Below are 23,585 nucleotides of genomic sequence, written 5' to 3'. Positions count from 1 at the left end.
GTATCATATTTCATAACCCCTTGAGCCAGCAGCACCGAAGAATGGATGATACTTCCTTGCCCTCTCGTGTCCCATTCCCGTCTCCATGCCGACTGTAATGAAGACTTTCGACGTCGTTACGACTGGGGCAGTGAAGGAAGAACCGTCAAGGAGTACGGCAGAGAGGGAGTACCTTTTTGCAGTCCGTGGTTTTGGTTTCGTATGCGGGACGCATGGTACACGGCCACTGTTGGCCGAGCGGGGCATTACAGTACAGAGAAAAACATCTCCCGGGGCAGGATCAGGGTTTCTGCAGCTCGTAAATTGACACATGATCATCGGGATATGAGGGGTTACTGGCCACGTGCAGATGTGCGTTAAACGCATTTAGCATTTCTTTCGCTTGCTGCACTTGGGGTGGGGCTTTAAAAGGAACCTTCCAACTGAGCGCATACCACACCAATGAGGAATGCATTATTTGTCAGGATGAATGAAACAAAAAATGCTGCTGTGTATGAAACCTTTTTTTTATGGGTTCTTATATTTGTTTTTGACAGCAAAACAAAAAAAACCATACATCCTACCACTTTTGGTTGCCATTTAGCAGACCCCTTGGGGCCTTGGGGTAAGCTCCTAAAAATAAGTCTATCATTATTCATCGGATAAGCAATCATGCTCTCTTGTCATCATCATGTCCTGGCACTCACGTACCAAACAAACAACTACAAAACAAATGGAAACTTTTGTTTTTTGTTTTTTTTTGTTAGGTCTGTACATGTTTGCTATTCCGACCGTGCCCTGCTTCCACCAACCAACCAACCTGGTCCAGTGACCGCGAAACATTTGCACAGAGGAGTGGAAAAACAGGAAACAACTACGACCAAAACAACCACGCCGCAGCCTCGCAGGAATCGCATTGATGGAGTTCGGGGCCATATGCCGCTCATCTCACCTTCACACCGGTGGGGAGAAGCCGACTGTGGTACAAGGATGTGGTACCTCATCTCTCACTCCCTCTCTCCCTCTCTCTCTCCCCCTTCAGCCATTCATACCTGCCTGTACACCCGGCTGGCGATCGACGGGCGAAGCAACTGAGGCTGCGCATAACCACTAAAAATCTTGAATTTTCCCTAAAAGGAATGATTTTTTCCTCACCCTCTGTGTTGCGCTCCTCTTGGACTAGCTTCTCCCCCTCCCTTTGCCTCATGCTTGTGCCTCACTGCTCCCTTCTCGCATTGGGAGCGCAACCGTCTGTTGTACTGCGAACTTGGACTTGGGACGCAGGTTGTACGCGACGGCTCGCGCGAGCGCACGATTAACGCCGGAAGATCGGATTTTCTTGTACCCTCAACACACCCTCCTCTCTCTTTCTCTCTTTATTTATCTCTCTCTCTATATCTCTCTCTTTCTCTCCCTCAAACTTTGTCTGAAGGTTAGCCGGCACCGTAAGGGTCGACCCGTAACTTTGTTTATTTGTCGCACGCGCCTGTACGCGCGGATTTATTGCCCGGCGCCACATACACATGCGAAAGAAAACGATATGAATATGAGCCCGGCTGGTTGGCGATCGCGAACCGATGATTAGCGGGCGAAAAACGGACAAAATGACCAGCGAGCGCGCGAGCTCGCGCGAGATGGCCCTGGCTGTGGCCCAGGCTCCGAAAAAGGGGCTCCGTATCGTGCCGAATCGGACGGAAAGAGAGCGCAGCGGGTGTGCTTTTAATCGTGGTGGCCAACGTGTGTGTGTTTGTTAAATGTCCAACACCGTGCACTGGAAGAAGTGGGGGGGGGGAGACGAGATTTGCGGTCAAGGCACATATCTCGTTGGAATGGCGGAAGGCGGCATCACGGCAGTAGTGGAGTTATGCTTCTCACCCAGCGTGCTTCTTCGATACGGTTTTTGGTTCGGTCGCCGGGGGGCAGGGTGAAGGTTGAAGGCATACATTTTTCACAACCCTAAACGCTTCCTTCGTCGTCCATGTTTGGGGATGCTTGAGGATGTCCTTTGACAGTTTATGAGAAGTTTAGTGCGTCGCGGGTAGAATTTATTGCGTCCTCCCTAGGAAGCGCATAAGCGTGTAAACAACAACCCGTAGATGGGACGATATATTGAAACGCAATTGTTTACAGTGTTTTGGGGCTTAGCTGTAGCAGGCGATATAAGGCGCTAATTAGTACAGGATCGATGGTGGTGCAAATCTTTATTAATTCCTCACATTATTGCCTTATAGGATACAAGGCCCGCAAGCTTAATTTTATTGAACTGATTTCAATTTATGATTCGATTTACATCCAATGGAGTTAAACATACTCGAAGCTTTACATGTGTGCAATATTTCAACAGCTTAAATGGTGAATCTTCAACTGATTGGTACCTTATGTCCTTAAGTATATAGCACCCTTGATACTTAACGTGCAGATGTTAATGTTTTAATCTTGATCGATGTACAGATTAATTCTCCTCCTTTTCTTCTAGTAGTACTCCAGCGTGGTGTATCACCGATCGTCACTGCGAGAATATACTTCGATCACAAACACGCCATTTATTACCGAAGCTTAACCTATCGATCGTAACGACTTCAAATTGGTTCCGATCGGGTTAATGATACAGTAATGGAGGGAGGTCTCAAACCCCAAGCCCGGGACAGAAAGCAGAAAACCTTCAATCGTATCCGTCGATCCGTGTTCTTCCCGCCCGTTGCTACGATTTTGGTTGCTACGTCGTACGCGGGGTTGAGAACGACGACCGAGGTGCGCCAGAGCCGGGAGAGAAATCGTGAGCAGTGGTGAATCCGCGAAGCATGGAACAACAATTATCGCCCATTCAATTGTGTGTTGTGCCCATCCAACACACAGCTATTGCCGATCACAATGATGTGCATATCTCGATTATGGCGCTCCCGCACCTGTTGCGAACGTTGGAAAAGAGGGCCTCGACCACCACCCTGGCGCCGGTTGGATTGCAAGCGTGAAGCTTTTAGGGCGTCAACTACACCCCCAGGCGAATGGCGCCGTTCGTTTTGTGCAGTTGTGAAGGGGACAGCATGGTTTGAACCTTATGCACTTCGTCCAAAAGTTCAACTGGCAGCTTCATAGTGTTTGACCAATGTGTTATGCAAAACTTTGGAAAACAAGCAGACGGCATAAACTGCTGCCAACTTTGCCGACTTTGGAACAAATGCATCGCTCCATCGGTACTATTGGCCAGTTTGCGTGTTTCTGGTGATTTATTTTTCAATCAGCGTGTTGCACCTTCCCGAACTCGGATGCCTCCCGCATTGGCCACTGCACTTGCATCGGCCAAACCCTTCGGCCTACCAGCGGGTGCACGCGCACGCGCGCGTTTGTGTGTGTGTGTGTCCATTGTCTCGGTAGTACGCGATCGCGTGCAGATTAGTCGCCCCGAAAGCTGCATTGTTTTGTGACACGCCAAGAGCACTGCAAATGCATTACGCGCGGCACGGTGCTTGGGGAGGAGGGGTGTCCGACCCTCGTACGCGTACGAAAACGCTCCCCTTTCAGTCGGTGCTATACACATTCAACCGTTTCATCCCGTTTGCTGTGATCGCACGACCGAAAAAGCTCAAACAGCGCAAACGAAGCGAAGAACCGTGCGCGGGCACACACATGTAAATAACTTAATTTATTCGCGTTCGCGTAATTTATGCGTTTCGCTCGGTGACAACCCTTACCCGTCCCCCGTCCCGGTTAGGCGCCAGCCAGTGCCAGCCCGGGCTGGAAGCACAATTCCATGCGACACATTCCTCTATTCCTTCTGTTCCTGCGCGCGATAGTGGCGTGTAACCTTTGGCGTACAGCAAGCATCTTCCGATCGGTACGGATCGAAGCGCGCGGCTGCAGTTTACCTCCGGCCGACCCTCCCCCCCCCCCCCCTTGCGAAAGGCGTGACCAATTTGCTGCACATGGCTCACCCCGGGCACCGCGCGCAGAAAGGTCAGCAGCGGCGGTTTCGAAGGACGCCACAAAATGATGAATGGGTTTTATTGGGTGTGAAAAGGGTTGCATGCATCGGTGCTCGCTCATACGTGTTTTTCCAGATGCCAACGAGGATGGTGAAATCGAGTCCGATTCCTTGGCATGGCTTTTGTGGGCAGCGAGCGTAATTTCATTAGCATCAATTGTTTCACATTAAGACGATGATCCGGTGGGAGATGATTTAGTGCAAGTAAAGATGGTAAAGTAATTGAATCGTGCATTTTACCTCGATCTTCCTGTATCCTGTGTTCCTGTATGAGGATTTCACTGTACGCGGAGGGCAATAAATAGATGTAAAGGAGAAAAATTCGTTAAATTTATCAAACGCAATAACCAAACACTATGTTACGAGCGAGAGAGAGAAAAGATAGATGATGTTCCGAGCTAATTATCTGCCCTCGAATCATCAACATCCGTTTCGAAACAACCGACGAGATACCATCTACACGAAGAAAAAGCCCCCCCCCACTTGTGACTAATTGTAACTCAATCGCTCCAAAGTTATGATCCATTTTTCAAAACTCTAAAAGATCAGACACATCCTACCGCTTCAGTTTCCCTTCAAATGCACCCCATTCGGTTACCAGAGACGCACGTCAAACAATTAATTAACCAACGAGCCAACGTTCAACACCCGTGACCACAACACGCACAACCACACAACGTGCCCAGTGACGAATCGATTTCATTCATGAGTTTTCGGCATGCGTGACCCCAGAGCGTGGCCACCAATCAAACGCGATCGTTTGAAGTGATACTCCCCAAAAACGGGGGCAAACGAGAGAGACACACATTGCGTACGGTGTCAACCGACCGATCCGGTTAACCTCACGCTCCATGCTTGCGGCCTACTCGCGATAACACGTGCTCTAGTGTCCCCTGTAACAGAGTGATAGAGAGAGAGAGAGAGAGAGAAATGTAACACTATGAAGGCCGCGGGGGGAGGGTTGAAGCACCCGTCCGAATCCATGAATGAGGAGCTCCAGAAACTGCGAACCATTTTGTGCAAAGTACGGCCGCAAAAAGGGACCAGCAGTTTGAGTTGGCAAGCTTTCTAAGCGCAATCTAGTGAGTTGTACCCAGTGTACGCAAGAACAGGCCGCGCAGCAGGGCCACGTGCTGAAGGCAACAAACACCTCCGAGTGATAGAGCCGAAAGCAACTTCCCTCACGTTGCCATCGAAAACGGCTACGTCTATTAACCTCCTAAGCACAGCAAGTAGAGAGGCAGCTTGATTTGGTAGTAGCAGCACAGAGGCCCTCCTCACCTACTGCTGCTGCTGGGCTGCGTATCGCGTACCGTGCGCGTTGGCGTACCCGTTAAGGCCCCGCCAGCTGCCACATCCACTGTGGGCCACTCTTCTCTCTGCTACCGAGGAACGATCGGTATGACATCATTTATGGTGCCAGTACCCAGGTTGGCTCCGGTTTGCGAGACCGGAAATAGCATAGGGGTAATGAGGCATCACCCGTATTAGCCTCCCAGCCCGCGCTGTCTTTGCGGGCGTGCGTGCGTTAGACTTTGGACCGGTGTTGTGTTTTGGGGACCTGTTAAAAATCCCCCAAAACATGTACACGGCGACCTGGTTGACGCGTGAGCGGACAATACTGGTTCTTTCGCAATCTCTACTCAATCAGTACGCCAAAAATTGAAACTTTCTACTACGGGGCATGCTTTTTTTCAGCAAAATTAGCCGTAAGCTTCTGTTGCGCAATGGATCCTCGCGTATCGGGGGAGCAGCAAGATTTATTTTATTTTTCTACTTTTATGCAAATCATCGCTCAAATCCATCTTGTATCCCACCGAGCGCAACCTACGGGCGCGTGTGACGTTTAATTGGCAAGCGGACGAAATTGGACGCCTCCATCAACAGAAAACTGGACGCTGGACAAATCTGGTGACACTTGTCCCGCGATGGAACTTTGAGCTGAACTCTGAGCCGTACCCTCCGGTCCCTCCGATGATGGATGACCACAGCCAGTCTGCGTTTGAATGAACCGTCCGTCTGTGTTTTTTTTTTTCGCCTTGAAGTGGATGGCAACCGGTTCATCCTTGCCCCTGGCTGGGGCTAGCAATTGGTCTTTACCAAAGGTGAAAATGAGCTGATAATTGCTGACCGGTACCCACATTGGTTCACGAAAATCAAATCTCGCCCTCATTTGAATCCGGTGCCACCGAAACCTGATCCGCGTGGCTCCTTAACGGGGTTGTCTACAAATTGGCGACTAGTTTAATTGAGCACACCACCCGCTGGCACTAGTTAGCTGGCTTTGCTGAACGGTTAGCGCGAGGGTTAGGGTTACACCTGTTGCTCGAAAGCTAGTAAATCAAGCGCTATATCACCCGGGCCAGCTCGAGCTCCTTAAGCCCATGATTAGCTGAGCGCCCTGATCGTGCTATGGCAGCCAGTAACCCTCCCTCCCAATCTAGCCACATACCTAGTGGAAATTGGCAGCTTCGCCGGTCGCGTTCCTATGCAAATATGTACGCAACAAATGAGCCTTGCCGCGGGGCGATCAAAATAGCGCGTGATAGACGCACGCGCTCGTGCCCGCGTTCCTCCAAATTGATGAGTGCGGTGGGTCCTTTCCTCGGCGCGACCGCTTTTTTGCCGACGCTTTGTAGCCCGCAGGCGCGATCACTGTTGGGCCGTGTCGCGCCTTTACACATCGTTGCTCCAATAAATCACCAGACAAACTGCAAATTATCGATCTGCGGACTCGATTGGAGATGATTAAATTCAGTACCAACTGTGGCGAGCATCGTATGCGCATGCACTGCACCACCACTCGTTCCCCCGAATCTCCCCCTCTCCATCTCTCCCACACCCCTCCCCTTTTGTGTCACTGTTCCACAACCACAATCGGAAGATGGAGCGCACGCTGCTGCTGCTGTGCAGAGTCAGTATTCGAGCCGAAGGTAAAAACCGAAGGTGGAAGTTTGCCCTTGTCCTCCATGATGATCACACATAAATACACATCCAGCCGGCCATAGGCATAGCGCAGGGTAGGATAGGGAGCGGGATGAAATGTTCACCAGCTTTAGCGAGGTGCGATAATGTGAGACAAACGGGCAGTGATGGACTACGGGCAAGCTCTGGGAGGAAGCGAGAAAGCGAAAACATGCGATGAGGAGGTGATCGACAAGAAGAGCACCCGTACAGAGGAGGGGGTGAGACAAGCTATGATCTCTCGCGGACATCGCGGACGCGAGATCAAGTCGAGCTAAGTCCTTTTAAGGAAAGCGAACGACCATGGCGCCAACGCCGGATCGAACCGGACCCGAACAGTTCCGGTCGACAGCCTGGCGAGCAGCTGCTGCTGCTGCTGGCTGTATGTCTGTAGAACTAAGAGAGAGGGATAGAGAGAGAAATAGAGAGAGATAGAGAGAGATAGAGAGAGAGAGAGATAAAGAGGTTGACAAAAATATATCCTTCCCAAAATCTTTTGGAACCTGCCTGTTGCACCACCTCAACATGTGTACTTCAACATGTGTAAAACCATACTGGAGGTATTCTTTTGTAGATAAAAGAAAACGTTTGCTTTACTAGCAAAAAAAAATCGCACAAGGTCGTCTGAACCTAAACCCAAAAGATGAAAAGAATGCGCCATCATTTTTATCAAAACTCAAAGTCTAACATATGCTAATGGGTTTTTTTGGGGGGGCAACGTACATGCCTACACGGGGAGCCTATTGCAAACATCGATCTATTCGCCAGCTCAAAACACCTCGGCCAGAAAAGAAACAGTCCAACCAAGGTGTGGCATCCGGCACCGTAACTCCGCCGGATACACTGCGCGTTCCAGAGTTCATTGTCCACCGTGGTTTGAAGTGTGCTGAGCTCGTGTGTGTTCGCACGCAGAAATAGAACGATCGATTGAATATGGCGAGTAGGCCAATCAATTAGTGGTTCGAACCACCACTTCAGCGCGCACTGCTCTCGCCGCCTCTAGGAACATATGTTTGCAGTAGCAGGATTAGCACCATTATGGTTTACGTTACGCTTTGCGATAAGCTGAAGTGCAAGTACTGCTTGAGCGTAGCATAGAGGCGCAAGCGAATTCTTCCCCACTTCCTAGTACGGCTTACGTAAGCCGAGGTCGAAGAATGCACCATATGCTCACGTCCGAGGTTTGGAATTTCGTCTGGACACTGTCTGCATAGCGAATACAGGCTGGTTTCAGTCGAGACACAGGGTACATAGAAGGCGGCTTGAAGGCAATCTGCTGCTGGTGGTGATGATGATGCTCAGAGATCGTCCAGTTCATAATGCATCCTGAACATCAAGACCCACTGAATTAATCAATCAATTCCAAGCAAGGCCACGATGACGAACTCGCACTGATCGAGGTGACCTTTTGCTTCTGAATCAACGCTCAATGGTTACTTTCTTTCCATTAATCCGCGTAGTGCAGTGTTTATTAAGCCTAGCGTGACCCAACTACTACTACTACTGGTCAGTACAATCTGTACACAATCACACTGTGTATTTAAAAAAAAAGTAAAAGGCTTATCTACTCGCCGCACTCATCATTATCGTCGACAGTAGTGAATTAGCATCTACAAACGTTTATTGCATGCTGAAATGCCCACTCTGATGCTACTGCCCGTGTGAATCTCTAGTGCACAGGTCTTGCAATGGCAACACATCTACCACCCGCCCCCCTGTACACAATCAACTCCAAACCAATATCGGCCTGTTACTTAATAACAGTACGTGTAACGATGGCGATGCGATTTATTTATTGGCGTAAATGTATCCTCCTCCAATCCAGACCCCGGGAAGGATGGTGACGCATGCATGGCATCTTCTGAAGTAGTGTGCGCCCCTTTCGATGGCAGGCAATTCACGGTTTGACCCCGTTATAAACTGGAGATGTTACTGACGACGGGGGAAACAAAGTGTGGAGGTCAATGCAGCAAGTGCGGCTTAAGCTTCGCTGAGCACTCATTTAATCCTATTTACGACCGATTTGCTGTGTGCAGTTTCCCATCGCACTGTAGTGCTGGGAAGCTGGGAGAATTTGTGGCATCGCTTGGTAAAGTAGTACGTGTATCGACAGCGTTTGATTTATTGCAGCTCTTCGACGAGATGCTACAACAAGGAAGTACGTACGAAATGAAAAGCAGACTATCTGCAGGATCGAGTCATATGTTTTAGTTGACTTATGGTTTTTTTTTGTCTTCGAGCTGACCACAAGTTGGTGATTGCAAAAATAATACGCCTGATCACAATTAGGTAGAACTTCACTTACGTTAACTTCTTCTAAAGAACATAAACACGTGCACTTTCACCTTACGTTTCCACGCTTAATCCTATCCTAGCTTCAATTCTCGATCACCAGTAAATAATCATGAACCAATTAGGTTAAATGTACACCGCTGACTTCATTCATCCTGTTCGGTTTGATTCTACCGTCACACTCTACTAAGGGCGATCAACGCTCCAGCGTGTCAGACGTATCAGGATCGTAATAGTAAGGTAATCAGTTCGAGGCAACCGACAGATCATGATCGTGATCGTACCCTCGAAAAGATTATTTGTACCACTGAAGCGTTACAATTAGCACTTATGTTGTAAATAAAAACAGAGCACAGAGCGCCGTGTGTCCCTTGTGCTGGCAGTATTATCCTTATTACTAGCTTTATCTCCATCAGGCAACGACTTTGATCGCTGAAACTGTCAAAGCAGCAGTCAGATTAATGCATGCCTGGCTGTGTTTTGCTGCGTTTTTTTCGCACCACAGGGTGTCCTCAAGCGGACAGACAAAGTACGACCAACAAACGCATCGCATTTAAAACCTTCAACCGTCGATGGTTGTAATCGACGCCTCACACACTGCCGCACGTTCCATACGAAGAAGGAGGATCATAATGGAACCTCATTACATAATGGCCATATCTGCGCTGCGTCACGGTTGCGCTCTGGGGATGATCGTAGAACGCTGACCGTCGTCGTCGTCGTCGTCGTCGTCGTCGTCGTCGTCGTCCTCCTCCTGAGTCATCGGAAGCTAGCGGCTCGTAAAGGCAGATCCCGTATCGCGAGTAACGGCGGAGGGGTCGTGAGGGGACAGTAATGTGCACATGCGCGCGACCTTTGGGCAGTGCCAAATTTGGGCATAGTTTTGTCGTTTCCCTTTCCCCCATCCGCTCGTGGGGGCATTGGATTTGCGGGGAGGGTGAACGGTGTCCCGTGTGTTGTTCCAGCGAGTGAGCAATAAGCTACACGGCAGGCACCAACTGAAGGCAACTCTCATTGCGTTGGTAATATTTTATAGTCGTGCTGTGTGACTGGTGACTGGTGACTTGGCCAAGCGTATAAGGGGCTGTGAGTGAGTCGAGATCGAGATCGTTGCGTCGTACTGGTTCTGGAAGTGGTCGTACCGATCCTTGCCGGGAAAAGGGGAGAACGGGAGCGAGAGGGACGTTTATAATTATCTCGAGCCACCTTTATCGTAGCGGTGGCTCCCGTGTACCGCAAGGCTACAACGACCATTTGGCGACTGTTGACTGGCGCCATCCAGGTGGCCTTACGCCTTGGCCACCGATGCTCTGCTGCAACTTTCGGGAAGGGGGTCTTTTTTCGCTTTTGTTGTTGTTGTTGTTGTTGTTGTTACCGTATGACCGCACCGCAAGTCGCTAAGTATATGCGTACACATAGCGTTAAATAACGTCCCGTCTCGCACAGTCTGTGATCTTGCCTCCCGTCCGGACATCCCAATAACTCCAAAACAAACAAAAACCCACAGCCTGCGAGTGCGTGACGCCGTGAAAGATGGTGTGGCTGGAGAAGTTCGAGGTCGTGGTGAAATGTTTTCGCCACATCGACGCAAGCCGACTGCGGAAGGTGCGATGGCGCAGCGCTGAAAGAAATATGACCGGCGCTAGGCAGACGACCTTGAAGGTCGTTGGTGGAGAGCGTTCGCGTAATCAGTCGCACCGCACAGTGGGCGACACGCTGGGGGAATTGGATGGTGTTCGGCGTACGGGAGCCAAACCCGCTGTGAAAGGTTGACAATCGCGTATTCGACGTATGCAAATGTGCTGCTTCCTGGCTTCCCTTCGAGACGGAAGGCGTGCTCCGAAGGGGAACAAAAAAAAGCACTCACACAATTGCACGATTGCTTTTATCAAGTACACGGCGTGGAGGTTTAATTTGGCCAAAACGAATCCTCCGTGAGCCGTGGCTTCTCGTTTACCTTGATCAAGTTGCAAGAAGACAATTGGTGACAATCGTGCCCAGAAGTGGCTTCAGGCGTGAAGAAATCAACCTCCATCCTCGCTGGAGATGGTTGGTTTATTTTGGGAAGCTTTTTGAGAAATGGAATTGGAAGAAGTCAATGCTACACCACTCCTAACAGAAACTACTCGGGGAAACGTCAACTATCGAGTGGCAGAGCCAGCGGGGTTTGTTTTGGAAAATTGCTTGAAATATCGCTTGTATCTGTCATGTCGCGAAAGTCAACGGCCTACTAGAGATGCTGAATGTCATCTCCCACTCAATGCAAATGTCTAGCAAGAAGGAGGGATCGGTCGATTTGCATACAAAGAAACCAAGAAACAAAACTGTGCCGACTTTACCACTAAAACCATAATCCTAACAAACTCCATCAACGGCAACATCATTATCAAACCATCAAGTTCGATCGCAAATCAGCCGGAGCCTGCCAGCCAACACCCGGAACGTTGAAACAATCGGTCAGTTATTAGCGGGACTAAATTTATAGCTCTTATAAATCGGTGAACTCGCTTAACGCGCTGTTTTGCTGTGTTCGGCGTGTTTCGAGAGTCATAAAATCATCGACCCATTGGGTACGGTTAGCTGCAAATCGGACCTCGGAGGCCTTCGATCGATCGATCCATCGTCGCTGTTTGCTAAAGTTGTGCCAAAATTGATTTCACCAATTTTCAGTCCTCTTGTCCCACACGTCGGGATCCGGGAGCTAAGGCCCGACACGCCAAGAACTGTTCTGACTCATTCTGATCCAACGCCAACGCCTGCAAACGGACGAAACTTGATCGCATGCACAATGCTGTGGTTGGAGATGTTGCCGAAATTTCAACTTGCTTAACGATCAAGCTTCAACGTGAAGCGAGCATTGCATGAAACAGGGAGTGCGACTTCAGAGCCATTCAGTGTCTCAAGATACGCCGTACGCACCTCAAAGAGTAAGGTGTTAGATATGCGATCACACCACACCTTCGGCTGGAACAATCAACTTCAAACCGCGGAGATTGAGGTAGTTGAGCAAATGTCTGCACATGAGTATCTGCAGCAACCCGGCATCCCTTCTGACCGGACACCGCTGACGACGACGCCGATGACAGGGATGGTCGATGGTTTTGGTGTGCCAGTCCGAAAATGGGAGTGCGGTGAAGAAAATCAAAAAAGAACCACTCGATCGCGCCCACGCACAACACCGCCAGCGACCGGGTCGAACGTTGAAGCAAGCCGTCAAAATGCTAAAGCCAGCCGGACCGTTTTCGGGCTCCGGTGTGTCAGTGTGGATCTTTTCAAGAGATTATCGATTGTTTTCTTCCGTTGGGTTCTTCTAAAACTTCAACACACACACACAATCGCGTAAACCTTCACCCCCTTGGTCAGCGGTTGCGGGTGCGCAATGAATCATTCGCAGTCGGGTGATCATTTTTAAATTTTCACCACAAACCTTTGCGAAGAAAAGAAACACTAAAGTCTCACTGCTTTGCACACTGAAAGGTACGGCAAACCCCGAGAACCTAATGCTCAGCTCACAGAACACACATCCCCTCCCGCGTGTCAATGGCAAAACACGATGCGTTGGCGGTTTATCGTCCGAGGCCACCAACAAAACCAAAACACACAAAAAAATCAACGACACACCATAAGACAACCGGCCACATTGTTGTACGTGTCCTTCTTCCCATGGGTGTGTGGCGGCTAGCTGGTCGGTGGGCGAATGATGGTATGATGATTTTTATTTTATTCAGTCCACTCCCCGTCGTCCCTTCCACTCTAAAATCTGGCATCGCGAACAGTTGCTTAATCTGCCACAGATTCGGGCTGGAGGAGTTTTGTTTTATTTTTTCCGCAGCTCATGATCGGTGCGCAATGTGGACAAAATGACAGGTTTCGATCATACCGGCAAAGGTCGTTGTAACTTAACCGCTTAACATGTCCGATGATCGATGCTGGTTTGGTTCGCGTCCCAACGCGCCCATTGCAATAACTGGCGGGTGGTGTGTGTGTCAGCATGGATCGTTCAATATGCTGGCTGCGATTCGTGGTGTAATGTGATGGCGAATAGTGATGAAAGAAACGGCACACTTCAAACGGTTCGGTGACGGTGTTGTGAGATGGTGAGATACCGATTACCGTTGGTAAGGGGGTCTGTTGTAGCCTCCGGAGATTCAGAACATTATCCAGCAGTATCCAGTAAGAAAATAAGTTACATGGTATAGAGCAACATGGTATAGAATATGGAGAAAAGATCCCTGTTGACCTTGTGTGCTTCACAAAGCAATACACTGCAACCCTCATTCCGACCTGAATGTATACAAACAAAAGCATGATATCCAAACACTTCTTTTAACACCTCCATCATGAGCTTAATCAAATGACACCGCGATCAATTGCTGTGTATGCATTTGCATGCTGCACTCAGCCGAAGCTATTTTGCTCAATAAGTGAGAATTTATTGAATGGGCTATAAGAATGAAATAACAACTCGAGAAGCACACACACGCGCTAATTGAAAATCGAGTAAGTTATCACCCCCATCGAGTAAGGTAATCGGATCCCGCAATAGTACAATGTCTGGAATCTCTCCCTCTCCCTCGAGACGGTTGGTCCGGAATTATTATTCCATTTACCTCCATTTGCCTGCATGTCAGCACGGACTTGGGTAGTAGTTCGTGCTGTGAATAATGCTGTTTGTGGTTATGAAATATTGCAAAACATGCCCCATTCCATATCTCATCCATTCATTGGCAAAACGACATATCGTACCTTGGGGCAGTTTTTTTTTGCTCTCCTTCATGCGCAATCTCGCAGAGAAGTGATTTCCAAGAAACAACCCTCAACGATTTATTCTATATATATGAATATTAATAAAATATACCTGTAGCCAATGGAGGAAGCGTGTCTGTGTGTGCATGTGTTCAATCAAGTCAGGTGCTACGGTAGGAGATTTTCGCAGAAAAACCCAGTCCGGGGTCTGGCCAGTCCGTCTGCAAGATACTCCCGCAACGTGTCCTAGATTGATCGCAAGACACCATCACGTGGTGCATTATTTATGCATCAAACCATCGATATATTGGCACATGCTCGATATGAGACCCGCTGAGGGCTCGTAAATTCTCACGCCCCTCAGGAATTCCAATGCGCGCGACGGTTCGCAGCTATAGGCAAAAGGGTTATGCATGCTTCGGTACATTTGCTTTTATTCCGCCCCGAAGCCATTAGCAGTTATCCTCGCAGTAGCGTTCCAGCTACGACCACGGTCTGTTGTCGTTACAACCAGCCTCTTACTCCAGCACCGAGGTGATCCTCGCCGGCTGAATCGCCAAAGGAAGTAGGCACCCGCTGTCAGCATGCATAAATCAACCACAATTAGCCAAGACATCCCTGCGAAGAGGTCTGGCCCGTGTTCGGTTCCGTGATCTTTGCTGCCGGTTTGCTAATGTGATGAACTTCATCATCCGCATCGTTCGGCCGTTGCGTTTTGCGCTGTTTAGTTATTAGCGCTAGCCCCATAAGTTAGCTAGCCCGTCCACTAGACGCCATAAGGCGGTTCCCGAAAAGGTAACCCGATTAGGGAAGAATTGATCGCCCTGGACCACCATCGTTGGAACCGACCGGCCGGAATGGCGTGCTGGCTTCTGGTGGGTGGTATACAATACTGGCCTTAACATAACAACAGCTTCAGTGTACAGATCTAAACACAGATCTCAAGAATGTATGCAGCGTCCAATAAACCTCCCTCAAACAAGACACTGTGCTCTGGGAACCGACCAGCCAGATGAAGGAACCGCCAGCGACGAACGTAACAAATCGTTCCAAACACTTCAATTGATTGGTTCCGTTCGTTAACATTCGATCATTTCTCACCGGGTTTGCAGGAAATCTGCCCAATCGACAGCCAACCACCTGGAGGCCGATGGCAAATGATTTCCGTACAGCGAGTGGAGCCCGGTGCGATAGGTTACAAAGCGCCCACGGTTTTGGGCTGTAAAAAATAATAAACCATTAACATAAACGCCGAACGACAGTTCGGAAAGAAAAACATGAATGAATAATGAGGCTGCTCCTTTTCGAATGACAATTGCTGTACGGACGATTGCATTTACTTTTGGGAGAGGCGGATAAAGTGGCATTCGTCCATCATTACATAAGCGACCAATTATGCATCGAAAGCAAGGTAATGGGCATTCGATTAAATCGAATGCGGTGGGCGCAGAATGACTAATCTAATTCTAGGCATAAGCTCCAGGAAGATCTACAAAAAAACAACCCCAGAGTTTCAGCCATTCCGTGCAGCTTCAATTGATCGCTCATTTAACATGCATTTAGCAGCGAAACACTCCATTTAAGCACGATTGTCACATTGGCTGATAGGGCAGCAACGAACAGCGAACGAGTTGTGTTGTTAAAACGAGACATTAAGCAACACTGTCACTGTCAAAACACATTTCACTGCACATCTTTAGCGCTTCCCGAAAACATTGACCCCAATCAGTGGAGGGCAATGACCAGTTTACCAGTTTTGCTTTTTCACTCTGCATCCTCCAACCCCTAGCAGGGGGCAGCAGCAGCCTGCCTGCAGACGAACAGTCTGGACAAAGCCTGCTGCAGCCTTAAGTCATTGCTGTCTCACACGGTTTATTTATCATTCAAATGAGATTTACAGAATAGACGAAACAGCACTCGCAACAATCAGATCACGAACATGAAGCCGCCTTCCTTCAATTGAAATGAAAGATATTCGATTCTAACTTAGTATTGCGCTGTCTGGCAGGAACCTACTTCGGGTAACTGTACAGAAACACCTGCGTCCCAGTTCGCTATGATAGGAGAACGTGTTGTCACCTTCACAGTTCGCCGGTTCCACCGTACCACTGTACCCGTCACCGTAGGTGTTGCGTTAGGTAGAGTGAAAGACCCCGAAGAAAAAGGCACACCCACGCGGCAAACGGGGACTGGGGAGACCCACGTCAGCGGAAGTACTCCCAAATCCGGTCCGAAGACCCGAAAGCATACGTGTCTAAATTTGCATACTTCATGTACCCCGTTTTGGCCTACCTTCAACGGTTAATTCCGCTCATTAGGACGGTGACATTCGGTTGAGTACTCAGTGTCCCGTCCGTGCGTCAGTCCGTCCGTTCTGTTGATTGAGCTGTGTCGTACGTTGCACTGCACTGGTGCTGTTGCTGCTGGCTCCGTTTCCGCTTCCGAAAACAAAGTGCACAGGGGATATCGAGGTAACAGGCACGCTGGGTCGTACTTCCGACACACGCACTATTTCGTTACGGCACTTTGGTCACGAGTAACACTTTTTTTACGCTCCTCGCCGCCACTGACTGAGCTCTTTCGCCCGTGCCGTGTTTTGCTTTGACAGCCGTCAAGGGAACGATGAGGTGTCACAACGTTTAAGGTAATTCTTCGTTTCTTTTTTCTTTATTACACTCCACTGAGAACACACTCATTCACTCGCTCGGGTGGGTTTAGGAAACGTTGAGGAGGCACTTTTGAGGTTCAAACCCGTAATCCTACCATTGAACTTTTTGAAGAACACTTTCAAGATTTAAACAGTGCAGCAAACCTGTGTGTCGAAGGAGCGCGCACGCACTCGCTTCACTCTTTTTTGGAGGCCGAAAAATATTTTGCGTTCTTACGTCCGTAAGGACGACGTTCCGTTGACTTTTGCTGCTCTCAAGTACGTTTTGCACTTTTGTGTTATGCTTGTTTTTTCGTCTCTTCCACCGTATCACGAGAACACTTGAGCTTACCCTTATACGGGCGTGGAGTAATTATTAATTAAACAGAGACAAATAACAATTAAGCAAAACAAACATTCAAACGGCTTCAGCGATGGCGGCGCCAGCAGCCAGCCGATCAAGCGCAACGACGTGTTCGACCCGGGCACGAACGATCTGTGCACAATCGATCGGTCGGGATCGGTTTCACCGAAAGCGTAGAGCAATTCAAACGTTAATGGATTTGCCAGTTTCTGGCAGCCACCTTCGGGGATCAGATTGCGAAGGAGTGCAGTGGCAGTCGTAAAGTCTTCCGCACCCGATGATCCTCAACCGCGTCACCGTGTAGGAGCCTGCAGAAAACGGAGCAAAGAAACAACAAAGTTATCATTAATGTGTGTGTGTGTTTTTTTTGTTTGACCACTCATAATCAACGGTTTCAAACACTGCCAAAGGTGTAAGCTCTGAGAATTTGTGGCTCGATCGATCGTGGCTTGCGATCGCGTTGGATCTTTGCCGCCCTGGATCAGAAACCTTTCAATTAAGGAAATGAGTTTTTAATACGAACCAGACGGCGGAAGGTGATGTTTAACCCGATGCACATCCCCGCTAACCATAAACATATCATTTCAGCAAAGCGAGATTCTCGCCTCGGCCATCGTAAAGGTGGGATGACTGAAGGTGAGGAGACACCGTTGGAATCGATCATTAGGAAACCCTTCGATTAATTAGGCGAGATAATAAGATCTGGAAAGAACCAGTGCAGCTATATCCTTTGCGTCTTGTTGCAACAAAAGCCCATCTTAATAAAGGATCGCTTCTTCGTTCTTCCTTAATTAATATTTTGAAGAATTACTGCTTCCCAAAAAGAACGTTCTACGTCATCATGAACAAAGAAACGTCATGGAATGATGGCCCTGTGAGCAAGATAATCACATTTGTTAAGACACACAAACGCATCGCTGTCCATATGTTTATAAACCCAAGCACCGTACTTCGGGTTTGTCACCAATCGATTTAATTGGTCTACTCGTCGTAAACCAACCAACTTGTGCAGCCCTAAACTGTCCTAAGCACCCGCTTCTCCTCTCCCCGCAAGTGGCAAAGACACACATGCGAATGTTTCGGATCCGTGGCCACTCTACCGCTCGATATGGTATTATTATCACGTAGTAAATGTGCGGTTTTATGACGATCCAACCCCGAACTCTGCCCCAAATGGAAGCGAGTGGCGCCCAACGTGTCGCTGGCAGTGAGACGATAGACGGGGAACCGGGGGTTTTTGTTTTGGGTGCCCCTGCAATTTGGGTGCTCCCAGCGCTGGGTTGGTTGTCTCTGACTCGATTGACTGGCACAAGGAATCATAGAAAAGGCGGTCAATGTACGATTTTATAGCTAGCTTCTCCTTTAATGCCTGTGCGGGCGCCGGAACTGTTGATCGATCGGGTGAAGCATTCCTTTGTTGTAGACTGTACAATCCAAGAAGGAGCAGAGGGAGATCTTAAAATGTCTAGGAACCCTAAAGACTTTGGAGCATCCAACCCAATGCTTTGCGCGCTGATCACTGCTACTTTATGACACGAACATACCATCTTAAACATTCTATTCGGCGGGTTCTACAGAGACACCCAATCGGTTCAGGATTCAGAATATAGCACCCAGACCTGGGTCGCTTGGGCAATGCTGGATCTTTGGTGGGTTTCATCTAGCAGTTTATGATGCTTCATTTCTTTCATTTAGTATCGATCCGGTCGTTAATTATTCCGCACACGAACAAGAATGATTTATAACCCGCTAACTGTTCACGACACGCAGCGATCTTCCGAATTGCGTGATTCTAGCGTAATTAGCTCTTCCACGCGCTAGAACCAGGGAGATGCGGAACAATTCTTGTTGGAATTCATGAGTGAAGAGTTGTAGAGAGATAAAGCGCAAAGAAAGATCACCTGTGGTGCAACGTTGATGGATCAAAAAGCCCGCACCCCGAACCTCGGTTGACCCACTTACACCAAGCACTGGAGATTGCGTTGTATCGCTGTTAATTGGATTACATGTACCCGCCGCCGCGTGTGCATTCAATCTACACCGGGCATAAACCTTTCGTTTATCATGCTACCTTCGTTTGTTTTATTGTATCGTAATCAAACACAATTTTGTTCCTTCCCGTTGTTTCCCGACAAATCCCGTTAACATGCTGGGTCAGAAACTCCCCCAACAATGCCATCGCAAAACAAAACCCGCCGACATGCTTCCGCTTAATGAAATTCGAACTTGCAATAAATCACTGCAAATCGTTAATCCATTCCGGTTGCCAAAATGCATCAAAGCATCAGACTCCGGCCCGCTTTAGGAGGACCCGACCCGAGACTTCAATATGGGAAGCGGAATTGGACAGGGTTACACATACCACTCGAATTTCGCTTTGCATCCCTGCGCGCGTGGTGGAAAGGAAAGCGGATACAAAAGCTCGTAAAGGTAAAGGAAATGGAGTACCGAAAACAACAAAACACTACATTCATCACCGGACAATGGTGGAGAGCAGAAGAAAAAAATTGATTTCATTCAGTGCACATTTCGTTTCGTGGGGAATCGAAAAATGGAATCGTTGGACGTAAATTGGAAGCTAAATGTAGCAAAACGATTGTAAAAATTGTGTGTTCGTTGTTTTCCGTTTTTTGCCCCTTTTCCCTTTTATCATACATAAAACCAATTTACCAGTGCAGCCATTTTGGTGTAGTGTCTGCCCAATGTCAGTGAAGTTATATGTTGTATATCTGTGTCCTTTTGTGTTTGGTTTCCCTGTAGTCACCCCCCGTCTTGGCGGGTGATATTAAACCCATTAATCTGATACAAATGTGCGCTGCACTGCGAGCAGTATAAACCACCGAGCGAACACCTCATCAGATATGATCTTGAGAAGTCAATCTTCAGTGAGCATTATCGCCGTAGCACCTTCAACACCCTCTCCTGCATACCAGCATCGATTGCGGTTACGCCGGTGCGCAAACCGATACGATTCCGTTCGAAAACGGTTTAACCACATTGCATCGATAGCAGGAAGATCACTTGCGATCGTCCGCTCGTTTATCGCTGAATCATATCGATATCGCTTCTTAGCGGTGGATATGTGGATACTTTGGTTTTCAACACCTCCAAAAACAGACGATCGACTGTTACTGGGAAATGGTTCTGCATCGCTCTCGAAACGTCCACCCAGTTCCAACAGCACCATTAACCACAAACCGAGCAGTGTTGTGGTGATAAATTTCAATTAATTGTCTGCGCAAAATCGCCCCGAACTCGTGTTTATGGTAAACCCGAATTTAAATCGATCGTTTCACTGAGTGTCCTTAAGGAATGTGGCGCGAGTGTGGTGAGCAAAGAAGACAAAAAGGAAACGGGCCTTTTTTATTTTAAACTAAGCGATGAGAACCGTCTTTGAACAAAAAAATAACGACTCATTTCGTTTTACTGTTTGTCATTAATTTCAATAGCAAGCAGTTGGGGCTGCACTGAAAAGCTCAGCAGGGTGTAGATGGTTCTGATGAATGTTCATTTATCTTGTGCAAAACCCTAACGCCGCAGCAACTGTTCGCGAAACCGAGCGTATCCGAGCGAGCTGCATTTGCACAAATAGAGGGAAACCTGATGCAAAAAGTAGTTTCTGCTTGAAACAGCCGTCCATACACCGTGGGTGGATTGGTTTCGATAGGATTGGAGCGAGGGGTGGTTTGTTTTTATTTTTGGATTGAAACCACCTTGTAATGGTTTGCATGTAAGTGTCGCTACTAGCGCCTGCTACCAACCAGAAGGCTCTATCTGGTCCTGACTTAGCGAAGCAGAGATTATCGGCATTAAAAATCTTTCCCCACACCGAAAAGATAGGACTCATTTCGGGCAGGAAACAAACATACATCAAGCACACACACACACACATATGAAGAAAAGGGATAAAAGGGAAGATTACCCGCTAATCCTTTCCTGCCCCGATATCTTTCTACCAAAATAAACACATTTCATTTTTCATCAACAGCAACATTACAGCAACAACAAAAAAACCCAAACGAAACTCTTCCAGCCATCAGCCCGCACCGTTTGACCATGAAAAGTGGACAACCGAACTGGCTGGTGCACTTCTCCCGGATGACGAAGCCACAGGGAAGCAGAAACAAAAACTAAAAACCCACCGATTGGCGACGAAGTCATAAAAATTCAAATACGATCAAACCTTGGTACGATTTCGCGCGCGCGCGAGCGTGCGGGATATGTTGTGGGACGAAAGCCAACACAACCCACCCAGGCCTGCTTGCTTTTGTGTGTCCCCTAGTGTCTTTTTTTTGTGTGCTGTTGCTATTAAGATGGCAGGTGGACACACACCACGGGTCCACTCATTTGGGCCTGGGTGCTTGGTGCAGCAGGTCTCCCGTTTGGTATGTGAAGTTTTGCAAACCGCGGGGGGACCTAAGAACCTCCACTCCAGCCAGACCTACCAGTGTTTGGAGGGAAGGTGCGTGGAGATTTCATGTGTGTGTGTGTGTGCCCGTTTGCCTTCCTTCCAGCGGTAACTGCCTGGCAAGTGACAGTTTTACTTCGCAAAGGCGATTTTGAGATCAGGTCCTGTCGTTTGCAACCCCAATGTATTACTCAACTTTTTCAACGGATTTACATAGAATTCGCCTAACATTTCACTTACTTTTACGTGTTATTTCCCACACTTTTATCACTTGTCGCACTTTTCAACTGTTCTAATATCCAGCACTGCTTTTGCACTTTTTGTGTGTGTGTTTGATAATCCTGTTCAAAACACACACACACAGCACGCTACGATTCGAGTTTTCGAGCACTTTTCCTAACGCATGAAAAACGCCCCAATCGAGAAGGGCTTAAGAGGCTCGCCTACTGGATCACTAGGGAGTTATCATCACTTCTTTTCTTCAAAATTTTACTGTCACACACAAACACACAGACACGATCGCACAAACGCACTCTGCAATCATCTCACCGCGTGGTGAGGATTCAAAGAACCACCGAACCTAACGATCATGTTTGTCACTTTCCTAAGTACTTGCTCTGCTATTTAACGTTCATATAGCAAACACGGAAACCCCTCCGACGATGGGGGTGCCACCTCTGGCGCCCTTGCAACAGGGCTCTTCGATCGGAAGTATGCCGTTCCCGCCAGCCAGGTTCGGTTGGTGTGGTGGCGGTTCCGCTGCTCAGTTCCTCAGGGGTTTACGCGAGCTACTACTGCCCTCTAGAGCTGATCGCGCCGACGGTTCGAAGCAAACTAATAGTCGCTGGCCGTGCTGCGGAATCGACCCGCCGCTGGTGTGCAGGGTTCTCGAGCTCGAAACACACACACACACCCGCACGCACGGTGCGGATCGTACGGCGCTCTCTCACGCTCACGCTCTGGACCTTTGGACCGCGCGGCCGCACACGTCTCTCGCGAGAAACGTGACGCATGCTCACCGACTCGTCGGCGACTCAAAACGGAGGCTGGTTGAGATCGGCTGCTGCTGCTGCTGCTGCTGCTGATCGGCTCTTGTGGGACGTGTGGGACTCTCGTACTCTGTGTGTGCTCTCCTCTGCCCTTCCGTCATAGTGCGTATTGCTACACCGTGGAGTTGGAGCGATCATCTGGCGATCCTTTTGGCTTTGCATGTGGAATTTTTGCCGAAACCATGTGGTATCTTTTGTGGGTTGTCAATGAACAAGCCGATCGTCGCTTCCTGTCCCTAATGGGGGAGAAACGATGAGTAACGCGTCTCCGACCAGTGGGGGGAACTATTTTCTTTTTCAAGGTCCAGGTTTTGAAATTCCTGGAGTGTCTTTATAACATCCAACTACTTCATGGTTGATGAAAAGAAGCAGTGTTTCCTGTACAACCATTTATTAATGAAGAAATCGAAGACCAGTCAGCAGTTCAGACAGATCCAAACCGATGGCTCACAGTAAGTCAATCGCAGTCGTTTTATCAGTCTTATCACAACCATAGGCACACACCTCAACTTTGGAGCGCAAACTACCCGCCCGGGTTATCGAAAATGTATCAACTCAACTCCCCTCGGCAAAGACGGCATCGAAGTCGGACGATCAAAACAATTCCCGACGCCCTTCGATTACTCACTGGAAGATACCCCTTTTCCGTATTTTTTATAGGGTTCAATTAACAAAATAGATACACTCGCACAGGCCACCGTGATGTTGATACCCTGACCCAGAATGGGGCGACCCAGTGCGCCCGGTACCAACCAACTGTCTGTGATGGACTAGCACCTTTGCCAGTGCAGATCCACAATATCTCTGCGCTTGGACTTAGGTGCCGCGTTTCGACATGCGCTAGTATGACGTCAAACTGTAACCCGCTGCCGGTTGAGTGTTATCGGACGATTGGCAAAACCTCCCAAGCTGCAGCCAAGCTGACCGAGCCCTAAAAAGCAAACTGTGGCGTCATCGAACCGTTTCCACCGTGTCTATCAGTAGAACGTGAATCTCTTCAGAAATCAAAGCGCAACCGAGAGTGCATGGGCAGGGAAAGCTAAAAAACAAAGACATAGGAAAAGGGGAAAAATCAAATGCGAAGGTACTGCGAGACAGCCCAATCGGCACGATATTGAATGATCCGATTATCACTGCGTTTGCGTTTGTTTTGG

General features: G+C 48.6%; 1 protein-coding gene across 2 annotated transcripts in view; it reads right to left on the bottom strand.

Moving 5' to 3' along the window:
• LOC120908610 overlaps positions 1–22,227 on the bottom strand; it is a 53,569-nt gene extending 31,342 nt beyond the window's left edge. For both annotated transcript variants that reach the window (XM_040319798.1, XM_040319799.1), the window contains exons 1-2: positions 21,623–22,227; positions 16,256–17,282 (exon numbers count right to left, since the gene is read on the bottom strand). The gene's annotated coding sequence lies outside the window, so the exon portion shown is untranslated. The remainder of the gene's footprint in view (positions 1–16,255; positions 17,283–21,622) is intronic.
• Between the last annotated feature and the right edge of the window lie 1,358 nt (positions 22,228–23,585).

This window comes from Anopheles arabiensis, chromosome 2, assembly GCF_016920715.1.
Source record: "Anopheles arabiensis isolate DONGOLA chromosome 2, AaraD3, whole genome shotgun sequence".
Taxonomy (NCBI): Eukaryota; Metazoa; Arthropoda; class Insecta; order Diptera; family Culicidae; genus Anopheles; species Anopheles arabiensis.
This window is presented reverse-complemented; position numbering and strand designations above follow the sequence as displayed.